Source organism: Convolutriloba macropyga, chromosome 2 (assembly GCF_964194025.1).
Source record: "Convolutriloba macropyga chromosome 2, txConMacr16.3, whole genome shotgun sequence".
Classification (NCBI taxonomy): domain Eukaryota; kingdom Metazoa; phylum Xenacoelomorpha; order Acoela; family Convolutidae; genus Convolutriloba; species Convolutriloba macropyga.
In genome coordinates this window covers 14,580,634-14,599,605 of record NC_134469.1, presented here as the reverse complement: position 1 = coordinate 14,599,605, position 18,972 = coordinate 14,580,634, and the positions used below count along the sequence as shown (strand labels likewise).

Sequence of the window (18,972 nt, the reverse complement as noted above, 5' to 3'; positions counted from 1 at the left end):
GACTAGATAATACTTTATGCTTGTGCTATCATGATTGCTGACTAACATTAATATACACTGTGTATGAATAATATTCCAATGATTAAAACGTGCTCTTCAACTTGATTATTCCCAATAACAATCCTTATATTTTAGGAGCTTGTTTTAGGCGAAAAGATCTTGGTAAATTTAGAGAAATATTCTCCAAATTTCCATTTTTGGATTTTTCTAATCTAGTACGTAAATGTAATTGTTGGTGAGACCAAAGGTAATATTGACGACTGGACGATACTGTCACCTTCCAGTTCATTGGTCAACAATTTTTTTTTACCTACCTCTGACTTAAATGGCTCAGAAATAAGCAGGAAAGGCGGCAATACGATAATCACTTAGAGTTCATTTCTTCTTACTTTTTTGGAATAATCTTTTCTTTCGGCTAACATTTCTTTGGACGCGCCCATTTTTTTTGCTGAGTTTTTAGTATAATCTTCACCTGCAGCAAACAGTTCCTTGGAGTATTTTTTAAAAAAAATATACCTGGACTCATGCAGCAACGTATTACTTGATATTGAGTTAAATTTTCAATCATAATCCAGGCACTTTTAGATGGGAGGGAAATATATAATTGATTTGCGACCTGCGTTTTGGACTTATTCTTACTTTTTGAAGCTATAAAAATGTCCATAGCTGTATTTGCTAATTGGCCATTCAACTGCTACAGTTAATAGAGCAGCAACGTTAACTGAGAGTATATTGAACCTCAAATAAAGTTGAACGTCCTCAAACTATTAAAAGACTCTTGGTTGACAGTTGTGTACTAAAAACTGCGTACATGAGTTATTAAAACTGTTTTACGTTCGGTTTTGCATGCCAATATAGAGATATTTAAATCTTTTTTCCTGTAGTCGTGATTGCTAGGCAAAACATTTGTGATGTTTTTTTTGCAATTATAAAATACTTATTTCAAGTAATTTTATGATCAAAATAGCATCATGTGCAGTCAAACGAGGTGGACAGTTTTCTTGCTATTTTTTTGAGTGGTTTTAGTGAACTTATGCATGTATGCATGCTAACCTCTCGGTTGCAATAACTGCAAAAGTTTGGACACTATAAGATTGCTAGAATATTTTACATGTGTTTTTGAACTTCCAACTTTGTCTGGTCGGCAAAACCGTATTTCTTTCAATTCTTTCAAAATTTTTGGGTCATTGTTTTTGTTCCAATTTATCAAGCGGAGACTGAGTCCTGGGTGTCAATGTAATTCAGTGATTTATTCAAACCTCTGAGGTCTGAGTTTTAGATACAAAAAGATATGATTGGGGATAACATATTGAATGCCTCGATATTCATACAATTTTTTTTTCCTACTGATTTCCTATCTAATTTTGGCTATTTTAAGCAGTGACAATGACTGATCGTACATGAACGCGCGGCCGTTATTGGTTCTACCTTAGCAACTACCAATACGCGTTTAACTTTTCGGACGTGTTTCTACTTGTTTAAGCTCAGAGCTGCAAATGAAACAAGTTCACACGAGAGAAGCTGCTGAAAAGAGCGTGATAAAGTGAAAGGAAAAACGGAATTTATGGATAACAGTCCCCCATAGTGTGTGTTTGTATGTTTAGTAGCAGTTGTAGTAGTAGTAGTAGTAGTAGTAGTAGTAGTAGTAGTAGTAATGTAGGTATGTTTGTCGCGTAGTTTAAGGGAATGGAACGGCTTTGCGTGGAATTGAGGAAGAATATTGAAGTCGGTTTTCAGCCGAAAACACAGTTCGCGTATTCCTTCTGATACCATTCCTCCGAGTCGATACTGTGCTCGACTAGTAGAACCATCAGTATTGCTAAGAATTTGAGGTATTTTGTACGACAGTGGGGTTAGCCGACCTGAGAGACGTCTCTAATTAATGCTGTTTGCCATAAGGTCGCGCATATTTCTGAATTTATGTGGAACTTCGAGGGACCTGGCATTGTTTCAAAATTCCCAAATTTTCCACATTTTTCGACATATTTTTTTTTACTGAAGTCATCCAAAAAATATTTAGTAATTTTGAAAGTATGTTGGATGAAATTCTTATTTATGATTTTCGGTCAGATACAGTGTCGGATATTTCGAACGTCGCCATTACTACTTGCTTTTTCTTATTTATACCTCTTTCTTGTTGCGTGCTGTCTTTACAAGCGTACATGTGCAGCTTAAGCGGTCATTGACTCCGGAATTAGATATAGCTCAAATAGAACACAGTGTAGTGGCTGAATGAATACGAAGGCAAAGGGACTTGCGGCCGCCTTTGAATTGAATCACGCATGCACTCTCATTTGTGCGTGAACGAAAAACAAAACAAAAGCTCTCAAATTCTATATTTGTATCTATGTATGTGTTCTATTTAATGTATATATCATGCATATTGCTAAGATATTGAATTTGACTGAACACGCATGTAGTTCCCAGCTCAGAAGTCAATGAATTGTGAATTATGTAATTAAGCGTGACTATTATGTAACTTTTGCTACAATTATGTAATTGTTATGCAAGCTGTGTCATAATAATGGTAGTAATAAAGTGGTTGCCAAGGCGCCGGTCTCTAATGACAAATGAACACATGCAAATGAGGCTAGACATCAAATATTACATCCAAAATAATAATAAATCATGCTCTCAAAAGAGTGCTGTGCATTTTGGTCCAATATCGCACCCTAATGCACCCATGAAGCTGGGGATATTCATTATTTGGAAAGAATTTTGTAAAAGAAATAGAAAAGCAATCAGTGACAAGCATTTTTTTTGAGAAAAGTCCGAATTTTTCAGGCATTTTTTTCCGTCAGCTCTTCCGTTTGCAATCTTCTAACTTGAACAGACAATGCTTTGCCTATAGAGTTGCCGGCAAAATAATGCAAATTTTGTCGAACCTTCGAATCATTTCTCATCCATCTCGTATTGGTAATTTTGGTTTAACTAACTGGATTTTTTTTAACTTTGAAATGCCTAGGGCGATGCTGGATAAACAGTTGATTCAATAGGTTAGGTCGGGAAACTTCTTTCTATCCATTTCCATAATGTCATAGTAAACGACTGAATTAACATTATCAACTGTTATGAATAGTATTAAGGAATGAACTTTACATTTACCAAAATCTGTCGATCTGTTAACTGCTGGTAAGTTATCGTCGGTGGAAGGTGACGACGATTGGCTTGACGCCGGCCTAATTTTTTCTTTTGACTTTTCTGCATTAACTAATGCCGAGTAGATACTGTCAGTTTGTGTCTGAAGCGGATCCAAATGCCTTTTGTTCAGGTTTCATGTAAGGCCTTCAATCGCTTCATCTCCATCAGATTTCCCTCCTCTCTTTCTGCTGACCACAGCTGATAAAATTTTGATTTTTTCTTTGCATTGCAAATGCCCCGTCTTTGAGGTTTGAATATTCTCTTTTTAATACTCCAACCCTTTACTGATGTGAAATCCATCTAACTTTGAGAGTATCAACTCTTAATGGTTTCGTCTTCCGGAACTTGGATCATTTTGGACTAAATTCCTGGCTTTTCTGCTTCCAAGGTTTTTCTGTATTAACATATGTGCTTGGTCTCTAAGTCTTAGCGCATTTGGCCTTCTTGTAATTCAGACTTGATTTCACCTTTTCCAGGAAGTCGTTTTTCCTTTTGGCCGGACTTCCTTTCGGTACGTTTAATTTTAGCTTTTTGAATCCGGTTATGATAAATCTCTTCTTAGTTTGCTTATACCTTTTCTGTCTTTTTAAAGACGGCTATGTAGGTGCTAGTGTCAAGTGCTATAGTGTATGAAGACAGAGTTATCGTTGCAATATCCTTTCTAATAAAGGCTTTTAATTGCAAGTTTTTGCTAAGTGCTATTCGGAGCGCGGGTTCGGTGAAAACGCTGTCTCTCTGCTACAAGTTTTTATTCAAGTATTTTGGTAAGCAACTGAACTGTACTGAGCAGAATCGTCTGTCTGAATTTCAAGATAATAAATGCGTGCTGTATAAATTTACAGAAGTCTTTTCCAACCAATCAAAATTCAGCATCGTCATATTACGGCTCTTTAGAAAAAGCGGAGGCGATGGGTTTCGAACCTTTAATCTTATGATTGTAGACAGGGTTGCCTAGTGTGCTGTGCCAAGTGGGTCTTGGTTAGTGGTGTTGTCAAAGTCAAGGCATTTCCTGGGCTAATTAAGTATAAATGGAAAGCAGCATCAATAGTAGTTTGTTCTAAGTTTTTATTGAGTATTCCAGATCAAAATGCTCAAAGTTTACTTTCGCTTTGCTCTTATTTGGCCTCTTGTTTTCTCATCTGATGTATGCGAAGAAATTGAGCTGGGGAACGCGACTGCTGTATTTTGTGAAAAGAATACTACATGCCGCGTTGGCCAAGTGGATGTGAGTTTCATGCCATATCGGAGCCATATTTGTCCAGTTGGTGATGATGGGATTGAAGATTCGTGTCCTCGATTCTTTCCAATTTTTGCAATGATGTTTGTGTTGGTCGTCGCAGGCATAGTACGCATACAGTAGAGTAATAAAGTCGTGCAGTTTTGTAGAAAAATAGATTAGAAGTTTCTAATGACATACTGGTGAGGCTGGATGTGTAGATTGAGGGCCTCCTGACCGCCCACAACTCTCTTTAGGTGAGGCATGAGTGTGCTTCTTCTCGGTATCAGGGCTGTCTTCCTCAGAACGTCGAGGTTCGTGGGCCCGCCCTGCCAAACGTAGGTGATTTGCACGTAAGTGCGGTAAATTGGCGTCTCCGGTATGCCCATTTTGATTAGCAGGGCGAGCCTCCCGTCGAATAAGACTTCTGGGGGTCAGGCTGATAATTCATTAGTTGACGTGCTGCCGTTTTTTTCGCTGTTAAAAATAAAACTGGGACTGAATAGATAAAATGACGAATAGTTTTTTTTTGCTGAGTAAGGTTAGAGTGGGAGGCCGTTCATTAGATTTGTATCAGTGTGACAGTTGTTTGATAATCTCTTCGGGTTTATTTGCATTTTCCCGGGGAGATTAATGTAGTAGTGATCTTTCAAGTGCGGCAGTTTCATCTGCTCCACGGTGTGGGGGGAGTAAAGTTATGAAGTAATTCCCTCGACATGGCAGTAAATGACAGTCACTAATGGAGTTTTCGGAATTCTTTCGGCATGGAAGTAATTGACATTCACTAATGGAAGTTTTGGAGGAGAGTAAATTGAAAACAGTGTGATTGACTGCTCTATTGATAAAGTTATTCAGAATACGTTTACTGCGATGAGGTCAAACTTTAATAGCGGCGTTATTCATCGACTGTTGGATATTTTATCGAAGTTTTGCAAAAACGATTAATTGTAATAACGAAGCAACGGGATATTCTATTTTATCAAAGTATAGACACTAAAAGGTTCGTTAATTACTTATAAGAATTTAGGATTTGATAGGCTAGCATTAATTTTTTTTGTAATTTTAAGCAGAATTATCCTGTTTAGAACGACACGAGGCAGACAAGATTTGCTAATCGAAATGAACGAGTTCAAACATCAGTACTACGATCGGAAAAAATTAATAAGACTCGGGTGGAAAGAAGTGGAGACAGTCGATGGGCGGGGTATCAATAGTTGGAACTCCTTAAAGATTAAGTTAACTATAGAAGGTAAAGGGTACTGGTTGGAGAGAATGGTTGGCCAAAGGTACCTTTAGCAATAAATAATGAAAAAATTGTGGGATTACAAGAAAGTTTAGTAGAAGGGTTCCGGGGTTGTAGAGATCAGGTCGATTTGTATAATTATGTTAGTAAATTAAATTTGGAGAATGGTGATAGCAGGTTGTATCAAGAAGTTGGGTCGTATGCTGGTTTGTGTAATTCAATAGGTTGGACGTTTTGTGTGGATGGTTTGATGAGTGGTGTTTTGCCTGATGGTTTTACTGGTGTAAGGAGAGATGCAATGGTACAATGGAATGAGTGGTGGACGGCGGATTGGGGGGAATGATAGTGTTTCGAAAACGCCGTGTGCTGAAAAATTGTTTCTGATTTGTGGAAGTTATCAGGCATCAAGGGATTTTAATAATGTTATGGGTACTCCGCAATATTTTATGGATTTAATTAAGAGGGGTCCTTCTGCAAGTGGTTTGGGAAAGGATGTTTGGTTTTTCAATCCGACGAAAGATAATGTGTTTGGCCAGCCTTCGTCGTGTGCGCATGCTGTTTTAACTTTTACAAGAGGTCTGTTAGCGACTGGCTGGGAGGCGCGTGATCAATCGAATCAAGTTGTTGTTGATCGGACTTTGGGATCGTTTGCTTATGGTGTGCGTAAAGGGGTGGTGAAAATAATTGTAATATCAAATAAAAATAAAAAGGCAGTGTTAGACTGGGCGAAAGAAAGAGAAGTATCAACTGGTGGTGCTAGTGATGTGACTGAGCATGAGTTTCGTTAATTGTGGTATAATTTTTAAAACAAATAACAAACGAGGTAATCGAAGAAAATGGGGCGGGAAACGAAAACGCAGTCGAACGACGAGAATATTGTGTATTCGTTTCTCCTCCAAAGGATCCTTCAATGGAATAAGTGAGTTGTTCAACTTATGTTTATTGATTATTTTGTACGGTTGGAACTATGTGGCCAGGTTTTTTTAAAAACTTTTTCTGAGATTTTGTTGTTTCGAGTCCGTGCCCTTTCAACGTATGGGGTTAGAAATAAAAAATTAAATTGGTAAGAAATTGAAAATGAGAAGTGGAGGCGTTACATTTGAATAATTTGCGGTGTTTATAAAATAAGTATTCACGCAAACGTTGATGTTGTGGCTGGTGTGTAATTTTTGGGGCGATGTCTTCTGGGCCGACGTAGTTCCGGATTTGGTACCAAATGCTTGTAGTCATGGTTTTTAGGATAATTAAAATTGATGAGGTGCTAGATTTTAAGATTTAGAAATACCAGGGGAAGAATGAGTAAATATGGTTTTAAATAAGAAATTACAGGTCAATTTCGCCTTCTAAAAATTATTCGGTGTTTTGTAAGTAATTCAAAAAGGTCAGAAGATTTGGATGATCTGGTTCCAAAGTGATTTTTTTGTCTTTTTTGTACTTATTATTCAGGAAGTTAATCCAGAAGCATACGGTATTGCAGGGGAATATGAAGTCTTCAGAAAAGACCAAGTGTTATATCAAAATCAGTGAGAAAGTAAGCATACAGTGGAAATTGGGTTGGAATTGGAGAGATGTAAGGAATTGTGTCTTCTGATTGGTCAATTGTGGTGAAAGTTGGAGTTGGTGGATAAGACATGAGATAAAATTTTTTAATAGAATATAAATGTAAATATTTTAGGAAATTTACATAGAGTCATCTGAGAATGGAATGCGTGGTGGAGGAGAAATTGGAATATAATTTAATTCAGCTGAATTGTTGTCTGATATAGGGTCAGGGCTTTCGGGACTTTCAGAAATGGTTGGTTGCGATGGTTCTACTGCAACTGGTTCTCCTGAGTTAAAATAGAAATTGACATTAATTTAGTTATTTCCCGATTGTATGCATTTTAGAATTGTTTGCCATACGGCTGATGTCTCATTCACTGTAAGGGGGATAAAAGAAATTGAATAAATATTGTTGACAATATTGTCCTGTTGCATGTTAATACTAATTATTGCTTCACTATCAGTAAAAAATGCAATGCTGTATTCAGTAATATAAGCTGATTGGCCGTTGAATGTAGTGTTAATGCGCAGCTCAACTTTAATTCTGAAGTGATATACTGGATTCATTATAAAATGTTTGAGATAATGCAAAAGGTAAAATTTTAGTTGTAGGAAAATATAAGTTATTTGAACCGCAAAGAAATTGTAATAGGTTTAAAGAGTGAACAGTTAGCAATGAGAGTTGCTGGTAATTAGCAGGCAGAAAGTAGTTTGAATGATTGATAGTGTTGCGGGGAAGTGGGAGAAATTTGACATTTTGAATAATTGGGATTGTGGGGAGTTGTCCCTGGTTGGGTTGATTAGTTTTTTCTTATAGGCTGTCATTGTGATTGATGGACAGTTCGCCTTCCGAGTTAATGGATTTCCTTTTTTCTCTCGCTTTGACTGATAATTGATAAGTTTCCTTTGCGAATTGCATCTTATTACTCCGTTGTTTAATGCGTCAGTGTAAATTCTTTTTAACGATAAATTCGTCGATGGATAAAAAGGTAGGGAGCAAATCCCCGCCTTTATCAATGGAGGTTTAAGGGGAATTGCTCTGTAATATTTTTGGTTTTTCGCAGAATAATTTCAAGTAATGAAAATTTCGGTTTGATACTCGAGTAATATCAAAATTTTGAGCAAATATAATGGTGGGGACTTTCCAAAGGGAGGATGGGTCTCTCTGGTTTATTTAGGGTTTATTTAAAATTGTTGTTACTTCATTTTTTTAAAAAAAATTTTTTAAGTTTTGTTTTCCTTGCTCACTGCTAACACAAAATTCCTGATTTGCGGCAGAGTAGAAGTGAATGTAATTGATAACTTTTAAGAAGTAACTTAGTTCAGTGGTTAGTATCTCTGGCCGTTGAGCTGGGGTTCCGGGTTCGAATCCCGGCGGGTTCCAGGTGCTTCCATAATGTGGGAAAAATCTGGAAAAGGGCAAAAGTCTGTAAGGGTAAGCTAGTGTAAGGGCAAGGGGGTAGAGAAAGGGGAAGGGTAAAAAAAAACTTTTTCTTTTTTTTTATTTATAAGCTGTTTTTACGGACCAACCGGCTGTCTCACTTAGCGCAGATGGTAGCGCGATGCACTCATGCTGAAGTTGAGGATTCGAGTTCCGGTCAGGTTTTTTAAAAGTTTCCCGTATTGATTGTTCTGAGAGGGTACGCTCCGTAATGGGATATCGGTGGGTGTTCTGGTATATGTGTATAGATGGGCTGACTCGGTGCGGCAGGCCTGTTGACATGATCAATTTTGATAGGTGGTTCTGCGTTACGTTTCAGTCTCCTGATGTCTCTTAGGAATGTGTAAGGGGTATACCTGATCAATTCTGACTCGTCGTTTGATGATAGCGCATAGTTCGTTAACAGTGATGCCGTTTTCTTTCAGCAACACTTTCTTGTACTTGAAGGGCATGCCTTGAATAAATTGTTCTCTTATTCGTCTTGTTCTTTCGTCAGTGCGGTCTATGTGAGCTGCAGGAATGTCCACAATTGCGAGGTTGGCGAGGCGTTGCAGATCTGTGAGGAAGTCATCTGGTTGTTCTTTCACCGGATCAAACTTTCTTGATTGCAGCTCGAGCTCAAAGTTTCTTCTTTGGTCTGCTCCTGCATATCGGATGCGTAGTTGTTCAAGCGAATCGTCTAGGTCGTTTCTTGTATTTTTGGCGAGTCGAAGGTAATAGTTGAGTGCATTACCGGATAAGTGTAGGTGAAGACATCGCGCACATTGGTGATTCGCTTCAGGAATTCTAGATACGGCAATGCTTACTCTCAGTAGTCCTTCAAATTCAGGCCAGTTTTCATTTTGTAGTCCTGAGAATCTTTTCAGATGTACGTGAGGCGGACTTCGATCTGCCATTTTCTTTTAGTCAGTTCGTTGTTGAAGTGTTTTTGTGGAACGAGCAATTTGTGCGCTTCTTCAATTTAGCTGTCACAGAGTTTGCAGTTTAGGCTATTTGGTTTGTCTTTTTTGTTCTTCGCTGCAAGTTTTTGACTTACTTTTCTGTCGATTGGTTTGTTGAAGAATACGAACGGGTTTCTAGGGTGATAGCCTCCCAACAGTGTCATAGAAGTAATGTTGTGGCTTTCGTTGTATTTTCTTTTTGCTAGCAAAACAAATAGGTTAATGCTCAAATAATTTTGAATGGGTAAATTGGTTTGTGCTTGTGGTTTGGTTAATTTCTCTAATTCGATTGTTTTGAAGGAAATTGTAAAGTTCTGAGTTTTTTGTAATACGGATCCTTGTGATGTCGGTTTGATTGTCTTCTTGTGCGATAAAATAAAGGCTAATTCCGGTGTTTGTTTTTCTAATGATTCGAAGATTGTAAGTTTTTCCGTTAATGGCTAATTCCTTCAGTTGCAAATTTTTCCTCTTTCTTTTTAACAGAAGTAAGCGTACAACATATCTGTCGCCTTATGATAACTCTCATCTCAGTTTGCTGATACCTTTTCTATCTTTTTAGAGGCGGCTATGTAGGTGCTAGTGCCAAGTGCTATATTGTATGAAGACAGAGTTATCGTTGCAATATCCTTTCTAATAAAGGCTTTTAATTGTAAGTTTTTGCTAAGTGCTATTCGGAGCGCGGGTTCGGTGAAAATGCTCTTTTTCTGCTACAAGTTTTTATTCAAGTATTTTGGTAAGCAATTGAACTGTACTGAGCAGAATCGTCTGTCTGAATTTCAAGATAATGAATGCGTGCTGTATAAATTTACAAAAGTCTTTTTCAACCAATCAAAATTCAGCATCGTCATACCGGTACTTGCAAAATGGTACTTCATCTTTGGTATCGAATTTTTGTATGAGCGGCAGCAATATTGAATTTCAAGTCCGCATGTGAAGGAGACCGAACCAAAATTTTCTGTTGGTTCTGTATTTGTAGCGCACGGCGGAGTTTTCATTGGCGCCGAGCTAAGAGTAATTTCCGATCTCTATTGAAAAAGGCAAGCTTAAGCTGGGAATATTGGCCTCAAAAGAACCCCGAGTCCTTTCGACTCCCTCGGCCCAGCTCCTTTCGAATATGGAGCTGAATAATGATGCCGAATCATTAGATGCAATTATGATGTTTAGAATCGCTCCTAGAGATCGTGTTATTGTTGATGATGTTGCTGTTTTTTTCTTCGTGAATGCTATTTTGAAAAGAAACTAGATCCTTCTGGCTGCTGACTGGCTGGCTAGAGCATAGAGGCTCTGTAGCATAGAGGCTATCTCTTTACTCGTGGAGGCTTTGCCGCCAGCAGTGGTTGGGTAGGAACTCTCGAAACGGGATTGTGTACACGCATTATCTCCTGTCGCTATTCTAGCAATTCTACACCTGATCAATTGTTTAAAACTCAAATCCTTTTTGTTTGGGTGAGCTCGACTTGGTTTTATCAAAGTGCTACCATAATAATCTATCACTATTTATAACACTTATTTCACGTGCTTTATCTTGTCTAAGTTTTCTTCTAGTAAGGAATTGAAGTCGAAAAATTAATTTCAAGCCCGGCCTGAAGTTGAGTTGGAAATCAGAGCAGTAATCAAATTTTTACGCAATCTAGTTTCGAGTACCTCCGCGTCATGGGATTTGCGTCATATCCTACCGACAAGCTTTCATTTTCTGACTTGTATAAAGCACGTTGAACTTATTAACTTTCAAAGAACTCTTAACTACCACGCAAGAGTCTATAGATGAGAAATAGAAACAAATTAAGTGAAATGATGCACCAGAATCTTGGGATGTTAAACTGCTATAAATTTTTATGCTTGAAAGCTAAAACAAACTAAGCTCTGGCTATATTTAAAAAAATGAAAAACGTTCTTTTCTGGTAGTTCAAAGAGGTAAACCAAACCGTCCTTTCAGATCTATAAGCTTGAGTTTTTTCTGTTTGATTTTTCAGTAGCTGGCAAAAACAATTAGATAAAATTTTGTTTTTAATGATTTGTATTATTTCAACAGGAGGATAATAGTTTGGAAGAATTTGGCCTTCAAGGCAAACAAAAATTGATTTCTAGCAACTCTTTTACTATTTTAATTACTCCGTTTCAATTATTTGCGTTTGCTAAATTTGTATGGTTAATGGTTACCTGGGTTAATCTCTAAAAATCTGGAAGTCAGAACTTTTAATTAACATACAATTTTCGATCAAAGGAGTCAAGTTGCAAAGAAACGAACTTAGTCGAAAAATTTTATCAGTAAACTCTGACGTGATTCAAATCTAACTAATGATATCAAGTTTTAAACGGAATATTTTTTTGTGTTTGTACGACTATGGGACTTTAAGGAATATGCATTACCGAAACGCAATCGTTTTTTGTCGTGATCGATTGAATTAAAGTATTAAAAAAGACCAAAGTGTAATGTTTTTTTATTGTATTAGTAAGACGACATGAAGGATCTGCATCTTTGCTTCTTTTGGAACTGGCTTTTGTCTTTTTATATATGCAAAGGCTGTATTGCCTAAAAGACACAGTCAATTTGATCTGTAGCAGCTCCAACTGCATTTGTTATCTGCGCACCTGAAAATTCCAGTCCTGTGTTTCGTTTTTCTCTATTTACGTTGTTTTATTTTCATTGCCTCTTTTAGTTTTTTCGTGCTCCTACCCTCTTCAGAGGATTATAAAATCTCTTCACTTTTGCTATGAGCCATCACCCGTAGTTTCTCCGTTTTGAATCTTGTAACTTTTAGTTTTCAGTCTTTTTTTGAAAGATTTTTCTCTTTTTTGGCTGATCACGGTTCTTGTGTTGGGTTATTTTAGGTCCTTTTGTATAATGAATACCGGGTGATTTAATGTTCATTTCCTCTTTAAACTGCCAGCATGTTCATGGGAGGGGTAGTAGTTTATCTAATTTTAAATGTATCAAATCTGATTGAAATCTACTGAGATGATTTCTGACGTATGAGTTTGCATCACTTTGATGCAATGGGAACGAACAAGGGGCTTCATTAATGTGGGTCCTTTTTGGCATCTTAATAATACAAAAGCAATTCTTTCATTAGAAGTTCAAGAAAATGATTTTTATGCTAGAAAGGGAAAACGAACTTATATACTGTTCCAACAATTTTTTACCCTAGAGTACAATAAAACAATCCTAATTTAGCATTACAGTGGTTAAGTCGCGATAGTACCACCGGAATAGCATTTTAAATTTTCAATTATTTCCAATACGTTTAGTCGGAATACTTTGTGAGCTGTGTCGTCATTTTTATCCAATTAATCTGAAATTTGTTAAAAAGTGTTTGTTCCTAACTAATTGAAGTCCATAATGAAATTGCGTTGATAGAGCGTGGAGCTTAATTTGAATCTTTATTCTCCAGTGCTGCTTCTTTTCGGTTAAGGCATTTGCTCTTTTCGCTTTTTGAGAAACAATTCAAGTTTTGTTTTTGATTTAGTTGTTGTTATCTATGTATTACACGAGTGGAACAAATTTGGTAGTAAAATTTTCTCTAAAGAAACGTGTTTAGCAAATCTTGCCTCTAATAAAAAATAACGTTTGTGAAAAGTTTCTCATCAATCATTAAAAACTTTCTGTTAAAGCAATTTTTAAACTTTTGCCAATTTCCTGGTCCCGTTTAGACTCATACGGAAAGTGGTCTTGCCGGTTCGACAATTGCAAATAAACTATTGTAATTTTTTTACAGCTGCTCTGTTGAAAATAATGAAAATTTGGTTCCTTGTTTCATCAGCAATGACCACAGTGTTGTAATTTTGGCAACAAAAGTGGCTTACACAATGGTTGTACATTGAATTAATCCGAGAAATGTGCAAAATGATATTACGATTGAGAACATCGTTTTAAAGCTGATGTGGTGGGGATTTTATTCGCTTAATCTTACCAATCCATAGATAAAACGGTATTATTAACGTGACCCTAATTAAGTGCTGGTATAAGTCTATACTTTCTAATTGCTAAACTTGTATGATATGCTAAGAATAAAATGAATAAGTACAAAGTTTAATTAAGAAACAGATTGCAATGATAGAGCACATTTTGAAAATATGGTGGGGTATCTAATCCTAATCAAGTAATGAAGTCCATCTTACTGCTGGATGTGGATACTTTTTAAAGATTTTAGTTGATAGAAAACCGGCAGACGTACAATTGCTGCGATTATTCCCGCTTAGCCGAGTGCAGGATTATTTGCTGTAAGAGCAGAGAGAGAGAGAGAGAGAGAGAGAGAGAGAGATATATAAATTGAAAATTTAGCAGAAGTGGAAGCTCTTAAGTCGCGCTGGTTGAGTTGAAGAACTAATTTCCTTCAGCACAAGCTCTAGGCTCGTAGATGTTTATAACTGAGTCAACACTACTGTTAATCACGAGGCTTATGACAAGCTCTAAGCAATTCCTAGGGCATTCATGGAGCGGACTAATATTTGTTTTTTTAGTCGTCTATTCATATCAGACTTGCTGCTGTGAAGAGCGGCCTGGATAGCTTCAGTCTCCTTCACTTAGTACGTATAATAACAGCGGCAAAGAATAAATCGCCATAGGCTAGTCAACAGTGTAGTAAATAATACATAGTAGTATTGCAAATTAATGTATCCGTTTGCTCTAATGTATGAAGCAGCCCAGATCGCGTTTAATATCCGCGTCACTTAAGACTAGGTCTAGATTGTTCACAAAATCGAACGGGTAATAAATATAATGATTCTGTAGTATCGGTAATTGCGGCGGCAATTATGCAATTAGCTGTAATACAGCTCACTCCGGTTTAGAGAAGAGAAAAATTGTGCTCTTTTTTGTATAAATTTTACAGAGGTTTTTAAACGTTTGATTGTCCTGAAATTTTTTTTTTATTGGATTCAGTTTGTCGGCTAACTTTCTGTTAGCATAAATTAACAGGTTTGCTTTCATGATGAACTAATTGAAGTCGTTAATGAAATTGCGTTGATAGAGCGTGGAGCTTAATTTGAATCTTTATTCTCCAGTGCTGCTTCTTTTCGGTTAAGGCATTTGCTCTTTTCGCTTTTTGAGAAACAATTCAAGTTTTGTTTTTGATTTAGTTGTTGTTATCTATGTATTACACGAGTGGAACAAATTTGGTAGTAAAATTTTCTCTAAAGAAACGTGTTTAGCAAATCTTGCCTCTAATAAAAAATAACGTTTGTGAAAAGTTTCTCATCAATCATTAAAAACTTTCTGTTAAAGCAATTTTTAAACTTTTGCCAATTTCCTGGTCCCGTTTAGACTCATACGGAAAGTGGTCTTGCCGGTTCGACAATTGCAAATAAACTATTGTAATTTTTTTACAGCTGCTCTGTTGAAAATAATGAAAATTTGGTTCCTTGTTTCATCAGCAATGACCACAGTGTTGTAATTTTGGCAACAAAAGTGGCTTACACAATGGTTGTACATTGAATTAATCCGAGAAATGTGCAAAATGATATTACGATTGAGAACATCGTTTTAAAGCTGATGTGGTGGGGATTTTATTCGCTTAATCTTACCAATCCATAGATAAAACGGTATTATTAACGTGACCCTAATTAAGTGCTGGTATAAGTCTATACTTTCTAATTGCTAACTTGTATGATATGCTAAGAATAAAATGAATAAGTACAAAGTTTAATTAAGAAACAGATTGAAATGATAGAGCACATTTTGAAAATATGGTGGGGTATCTAATCCTAATCAAGTAATTAAGTCCATCTTACTGCTGGATGTGGATACTTTTTTAAAGATTTTAGTTGATAGAAAACCGGCAGACGTACAATTGCTGCGATTATTCCCGCTTAGCCGAGTGCAGGATTATTTGCTGTAAGAGCAGAGAGAGAGAGAGAGAGAGAGAGAGAGAGATAAATTGAAAATTTAGCAGAAGTGGAAGCGTCTTAAGTCGCGCTGGTTGAGTTGAAGAACTAATTTCCTTCAGCACAAGCTCTAGGCTCGTAGATGTTTATAACTGAGTCAACACTACTGTTAATCACGAGGCTTATGACAAGCTCTTAAGCAATTACTAGGGCATTCATGGAGCAGACTAATGTTTGTTTTTTTAGTCGTCTATTCATATCAGACTTGCTGCTGTGAAGAGCGGCCTGGATAGCTTCAGTCTCTTTCACTTAGTACGTATAATAACAGCGGCATAGAATAAATCGCCATAGGCTAGTCAATAGTGTAGTAAATAATACACAGTAGTATTGCAAATTAATGTATCCGTTTGCTCTAATGTATGAAGCAGCCCAGATCGCGTTTAATATCCGCGTCACTTAAGACTTGGTCTAGATTGTTCACAAAATCGAACGGGTAATAAATATAATGATTCTGTAGTATCGGTAATTGCGGCGTCAATTATGCAATTAGCTGTAATACAGCTCACTCCGGTTTAGAGAAGAGAAAAATTGTGCTCTTTTTTGTATAAATTTTACAGAGGTTTTTAAACGTTTGATTGTCCTGAAAGTTTTTTCTTTTTATTGGATTCAGTTTGTCGGCTAACTTTCTGTTAGCATAAATTAACAGGTTTGCTTTCATGATGATATCCTTCTGCTGTTGATCTGAAATCTTCAGGGTCTGCGTTGAAATCGGCGTAGTGCTTGTTTCTCGTGGCTGGTGTTTTCAGCCGAAATTTCTCACTGTCTATTTTTGACAGAAGTTCCATATGGGCATTTTTGGACTCCCGTAGCTGTTTTCAATTTATGGCTTTAGAGATAAACGGATCTGATTCAACTGTTTCAGCAGCAATATTGTCTAAATGGTTTGAGTCTACTACTTTTAAGTCTAAATTGTCTAATTTCGAAAAAGCAATGAGCTGCTCAGAAGGAATGTTTACTCGGAACCTCGAGGTTTTTGTGGGCTACGTCATAGGATTTGTCAGTAGCTTTTGTTTTTAATTCTCAAATTCATTTTCTGGACCCTGGAGGATTCAGGGTATGCTAAAATTATGTCAGTTGCTACTGTTTTTTTTCTCTTTTGTAATGCTATTAACGATGGTTGTTTCGTCTAAACGCCATTTGTTACATTCTGTTTTTATTGAGTTTTGAGCGATGTTAAAAACTTGTGATTTTTATTTAAGGGAAGTTGCTCTCGCTCGAATGCCAAGAGGATCGTTGAGGATTTAGAAGAAAATTGCTTCCTTTTGGCAAAAATATCATCAATTAGCTTCTTTTGTGTTGAGAGATTGGAAGGATGCTGTTGAGGTTGCTGTTGATTATGTTGGTTATGCTGTTGTCGCGGTCTATGTTGCTGCTGTTGTAATTTATCATGACCACGCTGTCGAGGGTGGAGAGCGCTTGATTGATTGGTGACGAGTGGAAGACCATTGAGCCAGTGTTGGGTCGTATTTGTTGACAGGAAGCCCTAAGGCGTCACTCTGGTTGTGATCTCGTTTCGGCATCTTAAATGGAAAACAATTGTACGTTTTATTGTACCAACAATTTCATACTCTTAGAGTACAGGAATGCACTTATTAGTACAATGCTAAGACATTGAACTCCCACTGTGGTGGAGAAATGAAAAAGAAAAATGAAAATGAACATCAAAAGAAAAAAAATCAAAGAAGGGAAATGAAATTTGGAAAATCTCCGTTTTCAATCGGATTATCTTTTAAAGTAAAAGCAATTTTAGAATTTTGAGCAGGTTTTGTCAGATCTAAGATGAAAAGAAAAATGAAAGTGAATATCAAAAGAATAAGAATCAAAGAAAGGAGATGAAATTTGGAAAACAGTCTGCGTTTTCAACAATCGGATTATCTTATTATGTAAAAACAATTCTTCAAGAGTTTTGATCAGTTTGTGTCAAATTTAACTTGCTAAATTGGGTAGCGAACCTCGTGGCTGCACTTCGTGTGACGACCCGCGCAGCTGTTTTCTTTTGTGTTGCAGTATGTACCTGCTAGTGTTGTAGAAAGGTTACAGGAGGAGGAGAAGTTCGATGAGAAGGCCGTTAGATAGGGTAATGACAAAGATAAGACGTATAAAAATTGGAACATAAATGGGATGCTGTGTTTAGCCATTCGCCTTGAGTCCAAACGTCATTGGGGTTATTTTTCTATAGGCAAATGGGGCTGTTGTGCTGTCGTCTGGAACAAGAAACGCACACAAAATGTCCTAAATTCTGATGACATTTTATCTGATTGTGAGTGGAGGTGACACGTGTTTACTTCATTACAAAAAATGACAATAAAAACTAAGGGATGCGGTATAAATTTTGCAAAAAAGGTGGAAGGGCGGTTTGGTTGGAATGAGTTTTCGAATAGCTTCCTTCTACATTCGGGGCAAACTAATTGGGGTGGCTGAGCCCGGTGACGTGTTTTCCAACAAGTAATTTTGAGGCAAATAGGACATTCATCACGGTACTCAACGAAGGTCAGGCTGATAAATTTTGTTAGGGGAAAACTATTTCAAAGGAAAGATTGGTTTCCAATAAGGAAATAAAAATCTTTTAAATAACTAGATATGAGGTATACTGATAGTGTGGACTGTTTTTGTGCACTAACTTTTTCTTTGTGGACTAAAATATATGCTTGCAATGAGGTGTCAGTTTCAAGTTTTCTCGAAAGTGACGATATGATCTAAAATAGAAAAATAGGGTATTTGATAGTTAATTGGGTGTCGCAATAAAAGTAAGAAAACAGGGCTATTTCGAGCATTTGGGGTGACTTTTTTTAGCAAATTTAAATTTTGATTGAAAATGCTATGGGGTTGACGAATATAAATTATAAAGGAATTATAGGTGGTAGATAGTCCAAGGGTATTATATACTGCATTATTCAATTTAAGGTTCATGTATCTATTTTATACATCAATCATTACCAGTTAGATATATCTAGAGGGACTTGGTTTAAATTTTGTTAGAGCATTTTAGAGCATTAAAAACAATCATTACCGGGTAGATATATCTATAGGGACTTGGTCTAAATTTTGTTGGAGCATTAAATTTTGTTAGAGCATCAAGTTTTGTTAGAACATTTGCCGTCCCGAGAATCGGCAAAATTAAACAAAATTTCTAAAGTGGGGGTTAATAGATAGGGAAGGAGTGCCGTAAGGGAGCGATTTATTTAATAAGGTCTTACTTAACTGCCTTCGTAATAAAATTACATTCCAGTACGTTGTTATCGTGTTGGTGGAATTCGAAATGTTTGGATGCTTCTATGAGCAGTTCTCTTCAAAGTGTTGGGAACTAGTTGCGGTGAGAGGATTTCCTACTATGATTTCAACGGTTGGAAATGCGCTGGAAGAGTATGATTATCTCAGTTAATTTTATCGCCTGTGAACCTTCGTCTGAGACATTTTTTTCTCGTCGCACTAAACAGCAATGGTTTGTAGTTTTAACGTTGAGTTGAGGTTGAGTACATTCAAATGGTGGGAAATAAAAATTGTTTAGTTCTATTTCTATTCTGCCCTGTGCATTTATTTTTTCAATAGGCTTTTGTTCCGAAAG

General features: G+C 36.7%; 1 protein-coding gene across 1 annotated transcript in view; it reads right to left on the bottom strand.

The window, feature by feature from the left end:
* The window catches only part of LOC142356998 (AP-1 complex subunit beta-1-like), a 78,751-nt gene extending 60,154 nt beyond the window's left edge, over nt 1-18,597 (bottom strand). The window contains exon 1 of the mRNA XM_075408728.1: nt 18,588-18,597. The gene's annotated coding sequence lies outside the window, so the exon portion shown is untranslated. The remainder of the gene's footprint in view (nt 1-18,587) is intronic.
* Nucleotides 18,598-18,972: the final 375 nt, after the last annotated feature.